At 35.7% G+C, this 18,075-nt stretch overlaps 1 pseudogene; it reads left to right on the top strand.

Moving 5' to 3' along the window:
- Positions 1-5,117: 5,117 nt before the first annotated feature.
- On the top strand, positions 5,118-11,363 carry LOC149205931 (ABC transporter C family member 10-like; annotated as a pseudogene).
- The last annotated feature ends 6,712 nt before the right edge of the window (positions 11,364-18,075 follow it).

The following is an 18,075-nucleotide window of genomic DNA, read 5'->3' on the forward strand; positions in this document are numbered from 1 at the left end:
AGTGGCTCCCTTGGTTTTTTTGCGATTTTCAAGGGTAATGATATAGCACACTATAATCTCAACTAGGCATTAGATAGGTTAAGGATAATAAAGGCATGAGGCTTAAATGAATACATAGAACTTATTTTGCGATTTTCAAGGGTAATGATATAGCACACTATAATCTCAACTAGGCATTAGATAGGTTAAGGATAATAAAGGCATGAGGCTTAAATGAATACATAGAACTTAAAACCAGCACGTTTTTATAAATCACAGCGTATATCGTCTAATGTGATGGACCTACAGGTAAAGTATGGCAAGTGAGAATGCCTTTGGTGCGCTGTTCGCAATATATTAGTTTGGCCATCTTACCCACGAATCACTGGTTTCTCCTCTGCTTTTCTTCCCCTCATTTATTCCAAAAGCTTTTCCTTCACTACTATGAGTGGCCATGCAATATTAGTGACATTATTACCATTCTATAATTAATATATATAGTCTCGTCTTTATAACTAACTATACAGATGTTCGTACAATATGAGCTTGTCTTAACCTCGTCACTACAACATCATTGTTATGAGTACAACGTCACATATATGTACATTTTCAAATAACATGAAATGGAGAACAATTTGCCCGCAAAAATTCATCACTGACTAATCTATTTTGAAATCTCTTATTTCAAATTTACGTGAACTGTAATCAGGTAATTTGTGCGAAGAAATACCTGACCAGTCTAAAGTGGAGAAGGCATATTTTAGAGTTACCCCATTTTTATAAAATACAGAATTAGGTGCTTCTACTATAGCCATTAGAGCTGGAATTTGGATTCCTCCTCTTTATTAACGGGACAATTTTTTTGGGGATATTTTAGATTTTTATATTTCTCATCAAAAACATTAAGTGTAATTTTTTTTTTTTTAAATAAGGTTTTGATAATAAATAAATATTTTCTGAATAAAATGTTGAATAAAAAATTATCTTTCAATAATACAATCATATTAATTTCTGGTACATATTTACCATTAATATAAAAATGTCGATAACACACAAATGAATTATTGAATCCTAAATTTTATTATTACTTTATAGTTAATAATCATAATATATGTTATCTTCTAAAATATATACTTTATATCAAAATTTCAGAATAACCAAATTCACAATCAAATTAAGATTAAAATTAATTGTTAAAGATTAAAAAGACTTGATTGTAAGTCTCGTTAAATTATTATAACCTAATTTTTAGTAGAAAAGACCATTCAATGGGGCCTACTTTGGCAATCTTGATATATTTTAATCTTAAAACAAATCAGGAAAATGACTAATTGATTTTAAATTAATAACTGTTGAGGCAAAGTACAACATAAAGACAGTGGATAATTTTACACTAAAATATGTCATAAAACAATGTTGTAGAATGATAGTGACACATGGAAAATAATTCACAAACTGGTGAAAAATATCTACATATACTACCCCTAAAGAATGAAGTGAGTATCTAAGTTTTTTGTGTCAAATTCATCACCCTTTTTGTTATTTTCGCGGGGCCATTTTCTAGAGGTTGCAAAGTGGATCAACATTATGGAATTCTCTTGAAATCCACTGAAACATTGGAGTGGGAATGTTTCTTTATTTAAATTTTATTCTCCAATTTTATTGATTCGTACTTTTTTGAAAATAGAAAATGTGAAACATTGGAGTGGCAAGGTTTCTTCATTTAAATTTTGTTTTGTTTTGGAATTCTATTGCATATTTAACTTTTGAAAATAGAAAATGTAAAATTGATTAAAACCCACTCACATTAAAGCTCTACATAATTTTAACATAAAAAAATTAGAATTTTATAGCATAGTAAAATTTTTAGAATAAAAAATATAAGATTGATTAAAACCATCTCACATTAACACTCTACATAATTTTAACAAGCAAGAAAGAATATACTCAAACCAACCTAAGCAAATTTTTGAATGGTTTAATGGCCTCCATCCAACCACAAAGGTATTAATGCCATGTTGAGACGGAGGAGACTGCCTCCAAGGTTGCGTAGTCAGACAAGTAATCTCACATGGAGTTTAATGATTTTTTCTTGGCACAAATACATGGAGGAGGGCTTGATTTTACAATGCACGAAAATTTTGGTATACACAAGTAATCTCACATGGAGTGTAATGATTTTTTTTGGTACAAATAAATGGAGGAGGGCTTGATTTGGGCACATTCAAGCATGATTTGGAAATAAATCAGTCAATTTCACTACAAGTACTCCATTGATACACTAGTTGAAGATCATAAATTCTGCAATATAATGTGTCAAATTAATTTCCATCATACATTTTAGTAGAGGAGAGAGGCGCAAAAATAGACATCATTCATATCAGCGTACCTGGAATCCATAATGCCTAAATAAATAGATAAATGTGACACCATAACAAACCCGAGTCCAAATGAAATACAACTTGATATATATTATTAAAAATATTTTCTAAAAATAATAACCCATAAAAAATAAGTTTTGTAAATTTCATTATTAAAAATATATTCTGAAAATAATAACCCATAAAAAAATAAGTTTTGTAAATTTCATTATTAAGAACATTTTTTGGAAAATAATAATCCATCAAAATACCTTTTGTAAATTTTAAAACCCATCAAATAAAATAATTATGAAAAATCTTTAAACATCAGATATAACCAAAATACCCTGTAACGAGCATTTTGCCCGTTAAATCAAATTCTAATCCTCATAGGCATAACATAATTACGGGTCGAATCTCATTCTTCCCTTAACAATATTATCGGTGATGACAACTGTAAGTTTGAAGCTCTCATGATATCTCCTATAAAAATTCTATATTTATTAGATGCCATATTTATTAGTTTGCAACAATGATTCTGCACATTACAAGCTTCATTGTTCCTGGTTTCCTTCAATTTAAATATTATCAATGAGATAGCCGTGTTATGTGCTCATGCTTTTCAAAGCAAAAGGCAAATTTATTACATAAATGCAGCACATATTCATATGTTTATATTTAGACATGTTCCCATAACTTAAATATGCAGGCTGTGTAGAAATTGCTTAGAGGAGTATTTCCATTTAATATTATTTAAAATGAATTTCACGTTTTTATTTATTTTGTTTTGGCTTTTACATTATTAATTTTTTAATAAATTATTCTGCTATGTTCAAAATAAAATTTTCGTCCTATGTTTGGTCATATCCTTTACCTACTTTATTTACTTTCGCTTTTACTTTTATATCTATATATATAACTATTTTTTTATTTTAATTTTTTTTATCATATAATTCTATGTTTTAATAAAATAATATAATTCCCTGTTTGATCGATATTCGGTTTTCATTTTCAATATTTTAAAAAATTTGTTTCTTAAACTTTTTATGGTTTCTAACAATCATATCATTCATAATTTTTACGCCGTAAGGCGTTTCCCTCTTAAATGAACTCCCCCAAATGCCTTTTTTTCTTAATCGTAGCCGTTAGATCTTTTGTTAGATGATTGAACAAAAATCAGCCGTCTAATTTAATAGAAAATGTTTTAAAACATTAAAAACACCTTAAAAAAAACGTAATGCTATTAGTTATCGAACCGTTTACCCTAACCACGTTATCGAACCCGTCCTGCGTGCGGATATCCGCGTTTGATGCAGAGTAGGGTGGGGGTGTTCAGGAGGGCGCAGGAGGAGTCGCTCCAGAGGAGGGCGGGGACCTGCAGTGAAGGGTTCCTGCAGAGGACAGCGGGGACCTACAGTGAAGGGTTCGTGCAGAGGACGGCGTAAAAATGACGACGAGGCCTGCAGAGGAGGCTGCATGAGGGCAAGAATCGATCCCTGGACCTGATGACAGTGGCGTCGCATGGAGCTTCAGAGTGTATTTTTTTTAATACACTTCGTCAAACTGCTAATAGATCAGAAGCTGATCTGCTATTGGTTTTAGACTGGTAGCGCAGAGTAAACGCATTTGACTCAGTAAAATTGTTTGTTAATGCTTGTTATTCATGCAGGTCACTTTATTTCAGTGTCTTATGTGATTGCTTCCATTGATATTTACATATTTGGGTTTTGGATTCATCCCCAAGTTGTTGATAGAATTGCAGACTGTCACAGGGGAAAGTTGTTATAGTTTTGCTTGATTTGTGATACATGGGTCTTCTTCTCTGTGGCACCCATTGGGTTTATAAGGTTGTCTTGTTATTGTGAATGGAATTTCTGTTTATGCCTAGCCGGGCTTCATGACACTGTATTGAAAGAGTACATGTTGTTATAGTTTTGCTTGATCTATGATACATGGGTCATCTTCTTTGTGGCACCGATTGGGTTTGTAAGGTAGTCTTGTTATTGAGAATGGAATTTCTGTTTCTGTCTAGCTGGGCTTCATGACACTGTATTGACGGGGTGCAGTTTTTTCTTGATAGTTTATAGATTTGGGTTTTGAGTTTAATCTCAACTTGTTGAAAGAACTGCAGATGGTCAGGTTGGGATAGTTTTGCTTTATTTGCATACAAGGGTGTTCTGTTTTTTATTTTAGGGTGGACGGGGCACCCATGTCACATAGATTCAGAAGGTTGTGTTGTCCAAGATGTTTACAGGGAACGAAATTTCTATTTAAGAGTATCCAAGGTTTGTTACACTGTTTTGGATCAGTATACTTTGGCATCTTTGCCTCCATTAAATGTATCAGTATAGAGCTTGGACAAGCCTGATGTGACCTGACTTGAATAATCTGTAACAGAGTATGGTTTCTAGTCTGATTGGGGAAAGTACTCTGTGACAGAGTATGGTTTCTGTCTGATTGGGGAAAGTTCAGTTCTCTTGGCTGATTGAGTTTTTCCCTTATTGCCTTGAGTAGTCGATTAGGAAACTCAGGGAGCATTCGGGAGACTGCAAAAGTAGGAGGTTCATGCATTGGGCATAGGAAAGAGCTTAACAATTTATGTAGTTTAATGGTGTACTACTTTTAAAAGCTTCTGAGAGGAGAATATGATAGGACAAAACCATCAATAACTTGTTTTCAGACAGTGCAGACTCCCCAATCCACATTGAGAATGTCAGTGACCCAGCTCTAAATCAAAATATCAAAAACATTCATTCGGATGTGGTTTACAGAACAAGGATGGCCATATTTACAGGTAACCTCATTACTCTGATTATATTTTTTATTTTCAGTCTGAGTTATCCTGTTTCTATTGTTTGAAATCACGGATTTTGCATCAAAATGGGTAGCATGGCCCTGGTCATATGGCATATAAATAATATGATATTCATATGTTTCAAGATTTTATTGGTAGATGAAATTTGTCAAGAACTTCTCCAATTTTTTTATTAATTGTCTTGCATTGAATTGATTTATCAACCCAGAGCTCTGGAACAACTTTTGTAGCACCCCAAATGCATTGTCCCCTGCTCAACGATGTGAAGAGAACTGCAGTTTACCCCTATCTCTCTACTCTGAATTACTACACACGTTCCATTTGACCTCATGCAGCAAACATGCTCTGATCACATTCATACATTTAGTCTTCTTGCTGACATTTTGGTCCATCGTTCTCATCAAGTGGGTAAGGAGGACGAGCATACTGAGAAATGTGAAACCTCGAAAGCCATTTCGCACATGTGTTGCAGTGATAAATATTATTTTGGGTGCGATTAATTTGGGATTGGGGATTTGGATTTTACAAGAGAAATTGGGAATGGGTTTGATTTAACTCCCTTGCACAAATGGCTTGTACTTTTAGTGCAAGGATTGGCATGGTTTACACTCGGATTAACAGTAACGAGTGGGCTAACGCGGTCTGTAACGACATTTGTGCGTGTTTGGTGGATCGTGTCATTTTTGCTCGGAACAGTGGATTGTGTTTCAGCTGGACTGAATTTCATCAATGACAGAGAGCTTCCCTATGGCACTATTCTCTCCCTTGTTTCATGGACAACATGTTGCTTGATGCTCATTTATGCTGCGAAAAAGGATTTGAAGAGTTCATAGGATGATCTTCTGTTAGAACCCTTTCTAGGCAGGGATTACCGAAATCATGGGTATCTCAACTCCAGCCAGAGGTTTTCTGAGGAAGATCAGATAACATTGAAGTTAAATTCCATTGTAACTCCTTTTGCCAAGGTAGGATTCTTCAGCAGGATAACATTTTGGTGGTTGAATTCTCTTTTGTCCAAAGAAAAGAAGAAGCCTCTAAAAGAAGATGATTTGCCTTGTGTGTGTGGAGATGATCAAGCAAAGAATAATTATACAACAATTACAGAAGAGCTGTTGAGGCAAAAACAGAAAAACCCATTTGGCACTCCATCAGTTTTCTAGGCTTTGGTTTGCTGTCACTGGAAAAATCTGGCAAGGACTGGGTTCTATGCTTTTCTCAAAATACTTACTCTGTCTTTTGGACCACTTGTTTTGAATGCTTTTATTGGATTTTCAGAAGGTAGACAGTCATTCAAATATGAAGGATTTGTTTTGGCAGGAACACTCTTTATTGCCAAGACCATAGAGTCCATATCTCAAAGGCAATGGTATTTTGGCACTAGAGGGATTGGTCTGCAAATGTGTTCTTCACTCGTTGCAGCAATTTATCAGAAACAACTAAAGCCGTCCAATGAAGCTAAACAGGTACATACAACCGGAGAAATCATGAATTATATGGCGGTAGATGCTTATCGTATTGGCGAACTTCCTTTCTGGTTTCATCAGACTTGGACAACAGTACTCCAGCTTATATTTGCTTTAGGCATCCTCTTCCATGCAATTGGATGGGCCACACTTTCGGCCTTGGCAGTTATCATCATTACCGTTCTTTTTAACTCTCCATTGGCAAAGTTACAGCATAAGTTTCAAACTGAACTCATGTCAGCCCAGGATCAGCGGTTAAGGGCTACCACAGAAGCTCTGGTGCATATGAAAGTACTGAAATTGCATGCATGGGAGGAACGCTTCAAAGAAAGTATTGAGAAGCTGCACAAGGTAGAGTTCAAATGGCTATCTGTGGTTCAGTTTCGGAAAGCCTATAATTCGTTGTTGTTTTGGTCATCTCCCATTTTGGTTTCGACTGTAACGTTTATAACCTGCTATTTTTTTAAAATTCCTCTTACTCCAAGCAACGTTTTCACGTTCATAGCCACTTTGCGCCTTGTTCAAGAACCAATTCGACTAATGCCTGATGTAATTGCTGTTATCATTCAAGCAAAGGTCTCATTAAGTCATATCATCAAATTTCTTGAGGCTGCTGAATTACAGGATCGGGTGGTTGAGCGTGTATTTCTTCATAACTCTGACCACTCCCTTCTTATCAGTTCTGCAACACTAAGTTGGGATTCCAGTTCATCAAAGCCCGCATTGAGAAACATAAATATGGAGGTTAAACATGGCCAAAAATTGGCAATTTGTGGAGAAGTTGGATCTGGAAAATCAACTCTTTTAGCTGCAATACTTGGAGAAGTACCAAAGTTAAGGGGCAGTGTGAGTATGAATTATTTACCTCCTTACCTTAACATTGTCAACCATTTAAATTGATTGATTCTCTTTCTTATTGTTCTCAACCCTGCCTCTGCAGTTGCAAGTCTGTGGCACCCTCACATATGTTTCTCAGACTGCATGGATTCAAACTGGAACAGTATGAAACAACATATTATTTGGGCATCCCATGGATGAGCAGAAATATCAGGAAGTTATCCTGAAGTCTTCACTGGATAAAGACCTCCAGAATATTCCCTTCGATGATCAGACTGAAATAGGAGAAAGAGGTGTCAATCTCAGCGGTGGCCAGAAACAGCGGATATAGCTTGCCCGTGCCTTATATCAAGATTCTGATATTTATCTATTGGATGATCCTTTCAGTGCTGTTGATGCTCATACAGCTACTAGCCTGCTTAAGGTTAATATGGCGATTTCCTTCTAATATAAAGGTTTTTAAAGTTATTATGTAGCTGTTACTAATTTTCTTGTTGCACCTTTATACAACAATGATTTTCATTTTCTTTAGCTTCCGCAGATCCTATTAATCATGGATTTTGATGTGTAGGAATACATAATGGGAGCACTGTCAAACAAGACAGTAATCCTTGTAACACACCAAGTTGATTTTCTCTCGGCATTTGATGCTATTCTGGTTAGTAAACAGTTGTCCTAGCCATGTGGAAGCTGTTTTTTTGCTTGTATAAAACATTTTGACAAAGTTTTTCAACAGATTGCACATAATTATAACTCTTGTAATTTTAACATATCTAATGCTCATAGCTTTGGCAATTTTTCTTTGAATTTCTACACTAAAGTTTCTCTCTTTTGTAGTTGATGGTAGATGGGGAGATTCATCAAACTGGGAAATATCAGGAACTGTTGGTCTCGAGTGAGGTATTTAGGGAGCTTGTGAATGCACACAAGAATACTGTTGGTTCCAATGAATCAACAGCCACGATGCCATCCACAAAAGATGAACCGATTAATGACGAGAGAGAAATTCAAAGGAGCAAATCACAGAAAGAACGACTGATTTCAAATAGAGCTCCCAAGGGGGATCAGCTAGTTAAAAGGGAAGAGAAGGAAGTTGGGGACACTGGTTTGAAGCCATATATTGACTATTTGAAACAGAATAAAGGTTTCTTATATTGTTCTTGTGCTGGTCTTGGTCATCTTATATTTCTGATTGGGCAGATTTCAGGAAATATTTGGATGGCTGCAAAGGTGCAAAGTCTTCAAGTCAGTGTATTAAGTTTAATAACAGTGTACTCAGCCATTGGGTTCACATCTATATTGTTCTTATTCCTTCGGTCATTGCTTTGTGTTATTTTGGGGCTTGAGGCATCAAAGTCCTTCTTTTCTGAGCTTCTGAGTTCTTTATTCCGAGCACCAATGGCATTTTTTGATGCAACTCCATTGGGAAGAGTTCTGAGCAGAGTAAGTATTTTATGTAATCACCATGGGCTTCCTTCTTTTCTTTTCGCTCCTTAAAACAAAAAGTGAAATTTGATGTACATCAGGGTAGTAAACTACTGACATTTATCTTCCCCACCTCCTTTTTCAGGTTTCTTCAGATTTCAGCATTCTCGATGTAGACATTCCTTTCTCTTTTGTCTTTGCCATGTCGTCTACCATGAATGCTTATAGCAGTCTTGGAGTTGTGGCTGTTGTAACATGGCAAGTTTTGTTTGTAGCCATTCCAATGATTTATTTGACCTTTCAACTCCAGGTAAAACGCCACTTCACGCAAGTTTCTTGAGAAGACTCTGTACTTCACTATGAATATTGTGAGAGAAGCTATAATTGATTTTTTGTTTGTTCAATTTAATCAGAAATACTATTTTGCCTCTGCTAAAGAACTGATGAGACTGAATGGTACAACGAAATCACCTATTGCAAATCATTTTGGCGAGTCCATAGCAGGAACAATGACCATTAGGGCTTTCAAGGTTGAGGATCAGTTCTTAAAGAAGAACTTAGACCTTATTGATAAAAATTCGAACCCCTTTTTTCTACAGTTTCTCGGCAAATGAATGGTTGATTCAGCGTCTAGAGATGTTAAGTGCAACTGTTCTTTGCTCCTCTGCTCTTGCTATGGTTCTACTCCCAAAGGGCAGCTTCAATCCTGGTATGAACGATGAAACTAAGGGTCGTCTGTGGGAGATATCTGCTGTTACTGGATGCTTTTATGTATACGATGATGATGCCTAACATTTGAACTGGTGCAGGTTTTGTTGGGATGGCACTATCATATGGTCTGTCATTGAACATGTCATTGGTTTCCAGTATTCACATCCAATGTACACTTGCAAACTACATTGTTTCTGTAGAACGCATCAAACAGTACATGCACATTCCTAGTGAGGCACCAACTGTTATAGAAGATTGCAGACCACCAGATAGTTGGCCCTCGCATGGGAAGGTGGAATTGCAAGACTTGAAGGTACCTGAGTTGTGCATTCCAACAAGATGAATGTGTTAACATTTATTTTTTTAACTAAAATTTGAATGGTTTATGATGTTTGCAGTCGAATATATTTTGATATGTGTGCAGATTAGATATAGAGCCAACAACCCCCTTGTTTTACGGGGCATTACATGTACATTTGAGGGAGGGCAAAAGATTGGCATTGTTGGGCGAACAGGAAGTGGGAAGACCACTCTCATTAGTGCTATTTTTCGATTAGTGGAACCTGCAGGGGGTAGAATCCTTATAGATGGTTTGGATACTACCTCTATTGGGCTTCATGATTTGCGGTCGCGCCTTGGGATTATTCCTCAAGAACCAACTCTTTTTCGAGGAACTGTTCACTTCAACTTGGATCCATTATCTGAGCACTCAGATTTGACAATTTGGGAAGTATGTAAATGCTATTCAACATAACATCTCATTGAATTTATCATATGTGGAATGACAATAGTAAATAATGCTTTGAATTTATTTTCTTTCTTTATTAAGGTTCTGAACAAGTGTCAACTTGGAGACATTGTAAGAGGGAAGGTGGATGGCCTAGATGCACCAGGTAAATTTTGTATTAAATATATATTTTTAAATGTCATGGAATTCTTTGACATGAGGCCAAGAATTTGGCTGTTAGATTTGCAAGTTTTTCGTGGCACTAAAAGATCAATAAAATGCAGTGGGGGACGATGGAGAGAATTGGAGTGTAGGACAAAGACAATTATTTTGTTTCGGACGTGCATTGCTAAGGAAAAGTCGAATCCTTGTTCTAGACGAAGCAACAACATCAATAGACAATGCTACAGATGCCATTCTCCAGACAATAATTAGAAAGGAATTTGCAGATTGCACTGTAATTACCGTTGCACACAGGATACCGACTGTTATGGACAGTGACATGGTGGTTGCCATCAGTGATGGTAAGGCCCTGTAATTGTATCTTATCTCTGTGTTGTATGCATGGATTGGTTTCAACTGAATTTGTTGCAGTTGAGGAAATGGACAGTAGTGAAAGTGAGTCTATTCATTTCTACCTAATTTGAATGCTTTTGATTTGAATTCATGCAGGTGAGATGGTGGAGTGTGATCATCCATTGAAGCTGATGGAAAGGGAAGGATCGTTATTTGGAAGGCTTGTGATAGAGTATTGGTCCCACACATCAAATGCTCTTCTTCATGCAACAAGCACTAAATGAATAACCTTTCCGTCTCTCTGCCCAGATCATGAGATCTTTGGTCGATGCTTTAACTCTTGCATGAAGGGCTAATTGTAGCATTGGTGACCTTATTGTTCAATTGATGTATTCTCGTGTTAGATAAGATCTCATTGTAACAGCGATCAAAATGACGGGTCTACGAAAATCTGGGAGGCCAGTTGTTTAAAATTAGCTCATCTGTTGTTGCAACCTGAATTTTCGTTCATAAAAAAATACTTTGAACAATGTGTTTTTGTGCACAAGGGCCTGAAAAAGTCTCTGTTGAAATTTCTAAGTCTAACCTGTTAGAAATTCTTCCTGCACTATCTGGTTTATTTCACCTACTTGTTTAAATTTTTAACAAGTTATTTAACCATATAAATACTGAAAATAAACACAAATGCAGTCTCAACCATCTAAAAATCATCAACAGAAAGAATAGACAAACACACAAGTGACACCATTATTTTTGGACAATCTTCCCGGAAAAACCCAACTTGGGAAAACTGGTGCAGCAGTTCTGAGGGTTTTATTACTAAGCAGCGCTTCTTGAGTACAACTAGGGTGCCAAACTGGCTCACTCAACAGAGAAATCAATCTGGCAACCATACCTCTATTCGGAAGCAGATATTCAGCAAGTCTGCTCCACGAAAATCTCTTTGACGCTTCTCAGAAGCTCTGAGTCAGCCCTCCTGGCCTCTGCATCACTCAGAAGCCCCCTGCGTCAGCCTTCTGCTGCTCTGCGCTGGCTCTCTGGCCCTCTGCGTCATCCACGCAGGCCCTGCGAGCCTCTGTGCAGTCACTCTGGCCCTCTGCGTGGCTCCTGCTGGCTCTGCGTAGCCTCCTTTGCTTTTGTCCTGGTCCTTTGGCACTATCTCTGCCTCTCTGCTATGCACTCATTGCCCCTCGCTGCAACTCAGATTACTTGTTCGAATTTTCTCAGCAAACCCTGCTCCAGAAAATCAAACTGACTAATAAATCTTGGTATATCTCCAACTGACCCTCAAGCCTCCTCTTATACTTTTTATGTCGAGTTTTCAACGGCCGAGATTAAATCTCTAATCAACGGTTAAGATTAGATTGGGCTTGATCCATGTCTTTTAGAACATTCTCACGCAATTTTATATTAATACCCATTAATATTTTAATTTTCCTAAGTTTAGACTTAGGAACTCCATTAAAACTATTAATTATTTTAATATCTTTCTAACCGGGTGGAATTTCCCCAAACCAATTCTCGGTCTTGGAGATCTCATGTGTTTCAGCCTCTCCACCAATTTTCATGGCTGGAGCACATCCGATGCTACCCCAAATCAACAGTTCCTTCTATTATGATGCAAGTTTGGAAATGGTTCACCTATTTGAACCAAAATGGGTCTTGATGGATTGATTATTGTTGGGATTTGAAATAAAGTAGATGCAAGTTCTTTTCCCACCTTTCAATAGACTGTTATTGTCTGTATGGAATGGATGAACGCTCTATTTTATTATTTATGTGGAATGGATAAGGGGTCTTTTACCCTCTCTCAATGATGTTATGAAACTTAAGTTCTCTAATTATTTATGAGAATCATAGGTTATGCATTCAAGATGACGATGTGAGAACCCATGAGGTGTAGATCAGTTAGTTTGCATGGGATTTAGTTCCCACCAAGTCACAAGTTCAAACCTCATGGGGAGCGCTTGAGGATGGAGGCCACTTTGGGGGAATTAAACTTCCGAAGGGACATCCAGGCTCGGCCAAGTCCCGCACTTGTATCTTGGTGATAAGCATCCCATTGTGGGTGGATCAGTCTTCTTCCATCCAATAAATGGGCTAGCCTAGGGCTAGGCTTAGCATAGCCAAAAATAAAAGAAGATGAGGATGTGAGAATCGTAAGTTATGCATCTAAGATGATGTAGCTTTGTCTTAAGCTACATTGGTTTTTAATTGGTGAATACTGCATTCTGTTTAGCAAAGCATTTGTGACTGCTTGTGTCAATTTCATAGAGTTTGATCTGTATGGAAATAGACACAATTTGTATTGTCCAAACATCTTCATTCTATTTTTTTGAATACACTTTGTCAAACTGCTAACAATTTTAAGGTGAAGAAAGATCAAATCACTTCAGGTTGCTTAGTATGCCTAGCATAGTAGTTTTCTTTGTTTACATGTATTTCCATGATTTGGCAGAGATTTATGTTGCACTGGTTGTGAGTTGTTAATGGTTTCAGATGTGGATTAGGATTAAATATCTCTTCGAGGAAATGTAATGGTATGCTGGATTGTATTTGAAATATTTGTTTGGTGAGGCTTAGTTTGATGTTGAATTTGTGTATCTTTGGATCTCAAAATCTGGAACTATCTTATGTTAGGTTTGTATTATAAACAATGACTGAAAAACTTCATTCACCTCTTTTTTATGCATGTCATGACGTGGGTGTCGTTTGGTATTGTGTTGTGATCCATGACTTGTATAATGTGCTAACCAGGGGTTGCTTTAGCATGGTAAATGTGTGGCTGACACATACAATGCTTGCTATTTTGTTTTGACTATTTTACTTGTCCTCTGGAAGGAACTTGCAAAAGAAGAATGGAGATCAAGATGGGAAGACCAGCTCTACAATTTAAAGCAGAGAGCTAATGTTAGAGATGTGGGTCAAGCATCATCTTGGGGTGCCAGGATGCACCAGCAGAACTATTCGACTTCCAATTGATCAATTTGCTAGCTTTTCTAGATGCACTTATCATACAACAGACAAAGTGAAGAGAGGCTCTGTAACCAGGAGAAGCTGCATCAACTTTAGACCTTTTCTGTTGTGGCTTGCCCTGTTTATACTTACCCTGTTGCACTGTATGCTTGTAGATATGCAAGTTAATAACTGAGAATACTTTGAAATTGGTTTCAAAGTACGAGTTTAGTGAATGTCATGTTCTAAAGCTTATTGTGTCCATTCTATTTAGAGATATCTGAGGCTAAGGATGTGTTGACACTTTAACCTCTAGGTGAAGGCTTATCATCCAAAGATCATATTGTATCTACACTTTCTTTGTATCATAAATATGTGGTTTCACTAAGATCAATAATTTTCATAATGGAGCAATGCCAACAGCTTTGGGACTTTATAACCTGAATTTTAGTAATTACCTTTGCTGATTTGATATGTCGGGTCTTAGGCCATCCAAACCAGCTTAAAATTTTAGTTATAACTTTACAATTTTCCTTGGAATGTAAATGAATGGAATGTCAACTAAAGCACGAGGCTTACGGGACTATACTAAAGTTTTCTTGGTTGCTTCCTTAAAGACTATATGTTATATAAGAATCACAAATTGACAGAATGAGTTCAACCAGAGCGGGAGGCTTGCAGTACTGCATTGAACTTTTATGCTTGCGTCATTTTAGATAATATATGTCATATAAGCATCACAAATTGATAGAATGAACTGCTGGTAATGGAGTTGAATTAGACATGCGGGTTACATTTACTTTGATATAATAAACTTCTTGTGCACTGGTGTTTAGATATGATTTGATGTGCTAGTGTAAGAGTGGTTATTGTCATTGTAAGTAAGGTGATTATACTAGCAAATTTGTTATTAACTCGGCAGCAAGTGTGGCCTCCCCTTGTATGGGAATAATACAATGAAATGTTGCTGACTATCACCATTGAGAACAACCCACAGCTATATCATCAATTATTCTTAATACATACACATTTTTCTTGTAATTTTGCCCAGCCCACCATAGAATTTATGTGCATGTTGAAGGTGGCTGCTTATTTCAAATTGGGGAACTTGGCTTAAAATTATGAGTTCCAAACTTAAATCCTATTTCAATGAGCTGGCTACACATCTAATTTGTTGAACTTCAACCTTGGGAACTAAACGGATGCTGACTCTTTTTGCTGTGTCGTTTGTTTCTTCTTTCTAAATGATGATGTGCCCAACCACATACTAGCACTTACAGTAATATATTCATCCAAATTTGTCATACGTTTGCATATTTTGTGCACTGTATGGGCTGCGATAGCTTTATAATTTTTGTACTCTTTAGACATTCTTGCAAGGGGAATGTGATGGCCTTTTTATTTTTGTACTCTTAGACACTCTTGGTAGTGCCAAATGGTACTTTGAAATATTGTTGTTATAAAATAATAGCTACATTGCACAAGCATCTAGAATGCCGGAACATTGGGAAGGTGGATATGATTGTTTATAACATCAAAGTTTCTTCACATTGCACAAGTATCTAGAATGCAGGAACATTGGGAATGTGGATATGAGGGTTTAGAACAGTAAAGTTCCTTCCAAATTTACAAGAAACGTCAGGTTGGGAGTGGCAATACTATAAATTAAATAATTATGAAAAAATATTCTGAATCACAATACATCTTATAGTGAGTGGTGCATTGATATATCATATTTCAATTTATAAAATGTTTGAAGGTATTACTTACCAATGTTCAGATTACATTCATACCCTGTTTGAAGGTATTACTCACCAATGTTCAGTTTACATTCATACTCTGTTTGAAGGTATTACTTACCAATGTTCAGATTACATTCATACGCTGTTTGAAGGTATTACTTACCAATGTTCAGATACATTCATGATAGATGAATGTAATCCACGTATATTTGGTTAAATTCAAAACTGACTGAAATATAATGCCAATATTGGAATGTTATGCTTCTTATAAATGCATATACTCTACTATTTATTTCAATCAAAATGTGGGCTATTTCTGAACTATTTTGTCTCCTAGGAATGCTTCAGATTTTAGTATTTAAATTTTATTTCAATCAAATGCCTCCTATCTGTTGGAAATGCAATATGGTATATACTATAGTATATCAGACTTTACTATGTTAGTATACTGAACTATTCAACAAGTTACAATGTCGTATCGTTTCTTTCACCTCTTCCATTACAATATAATAGTATTTTCTAATAACACCTTAAATAGGTAGCATATGGAAAAATTACATCTCGGAAGAGGTACAAAAACATGTTCACATAAACAAAAGCAACTACATGGATAATGGATAACCTCTACATGACATTACTATTATTTACCAAATAGCCATATTCGAATACACATAACTAATCATTTCAAGTATAACTCATTATTCATCCACCCTAGCTTTCAACAATGTCCATTCACATGTTGCTATTTCTCCACACACTAATATTATTTACAAAATACCCATATTCAAAATACACATAACTATTACTTTCAACTCTAACTCATTATCATCCACCCTTTTTTTCAACAATGTCCATTCACATGTCGCTATTCTTTCACAAACTATTATTATTTACAAAATATCCATTTTCAGAATACACATAACTAACTATTGCAATTGTAACTCATTATCATCCACCCTTGCTTTCAACAATGTCCATTCACATGTCCCTATTCTTCCCCACTCTATGCTATTCTTCCCCACTCTATACATGTCCTTATTCTTCCCCACTCTATGCTATTCTTCACCACTCTATGCCTTACGGGGTTTCCTTTGGAACATAAGGTGCAAATGCTAGTTATTCATTTTGTCGCATTCATTTAAGGTCATGAAAACCTATATTGTAATTCAAGAAAAAATATCCCCATCTTAATCCGCCGTAAAAGCCATATAACTATGAAGTAAAAATATTATTATTTTAATACACATTTCGCCGTTCACATCAAGAATCAGGCAACTGTTTTTCATTCTTTATTTTCCCCGTGGATCGATTATTATGAGGGAGGCTAATAAGACCTTCACCATCGATCATTATATGCTCCAATCTCCTAAGAATGCTCGTAAATTGAAAAGAAAACAAACACGTGTGTCCGGGTGCGGTCAGTCTGTAGTTGATCAACTAATTACAGAAGAGGCGAAGCCTTCACCGAACGTTGAACTATGGTACCGTGGCATTATTCGTCTTTCAACTCCGCTGAATCGTTGGGCCCTCAATTTAATATGGAGAAGGAAAATAATGGGTCATTTGCAGAGATAAGTAATCGAGTTGTTTTTTTGAAATTTTTGGGTGGTTATTTCGGGTTTAATTTCTTTAAAATATTGCATGAATTATTGAAATCACAATTTTGATGATGGGTAACCTCTGCACAATTTAAGTGCCCTAGAGTTTTTCAGAGTGGTGAATCTATATATACAGTCAAAAAACCACTTTAAATAACACAAATCAATATTTTACCTTAAATGTTTGGGTGACATTAAAAAGTCCAAAACATCACACTAAAAACAACTCCATAAATAATTATATCACTTCCCTTGGTTTTGAAATGAATATGCTGTTTGGCTCATAGAAAATAGCTACCTTGTTTGCAAAGAACAGATATTAAAAAAGCACAATAATTATTGCATTTTGGGAAAAGAGAACCTATACAAAAGAAGAAATAGCTGCTAAGTTAGTTTTTGGAGTTCTTACAAAAGAGATATGCATTTGGTTTCTTCGAAAATAAATAAACATGTGCTTTTGATTTATTGAAAAGAAATATTTGTTTCCCTCCATGAAAGAGTAGTTACCATGTATTTATTTTCGTGGAACAAAAAATGCATTTTTGCATCCATGGGAAGAACAACTAGTTTGAATTTTTTTGGAAAAGAATATTTGTAGAGGTGCACGAAATTGCCATGATGTATATATAAAAAATAAAAATTAGTTAATGGTTAGTATTTTTAGAATAAAACATGACATGTTTTTTGGTGCTTAGTTATATAGGTTGTTCTTCCATAAAAAAAACCTATTATGATAGATTTCTCGGAAAGAAAGATATAATTATTTGCATCAAGAAAATGATATAATTATTATGTTAAACTTTTATGAAGAGAAAATTTAAGTTAATATACTACAACAGTTAATGGTTGTGTAAATTACTAATTCTTTACTAAAGATTACTTTATGTAATAATGATGATTTATCTAATCATCATTAAAAAAACATGCAAGTAATTCATAAATTTACA

The sequence above is a fragment of the Pinus tabuliformis genome, chromosome 1_2, assembly GCF_031772625.1.
Source record: "Pinus tabuliformis cultivar Carrire ecotype Pingquan chromosome 1_2, CPIR1, whole genome shotgun sequence".
Lineage (NCBI taxonomy): Eukaryota > Viridiplantae > Streptophyta > Pinopsida > Pinales > Pinaceae > Pinus > Pinus tabuliformis.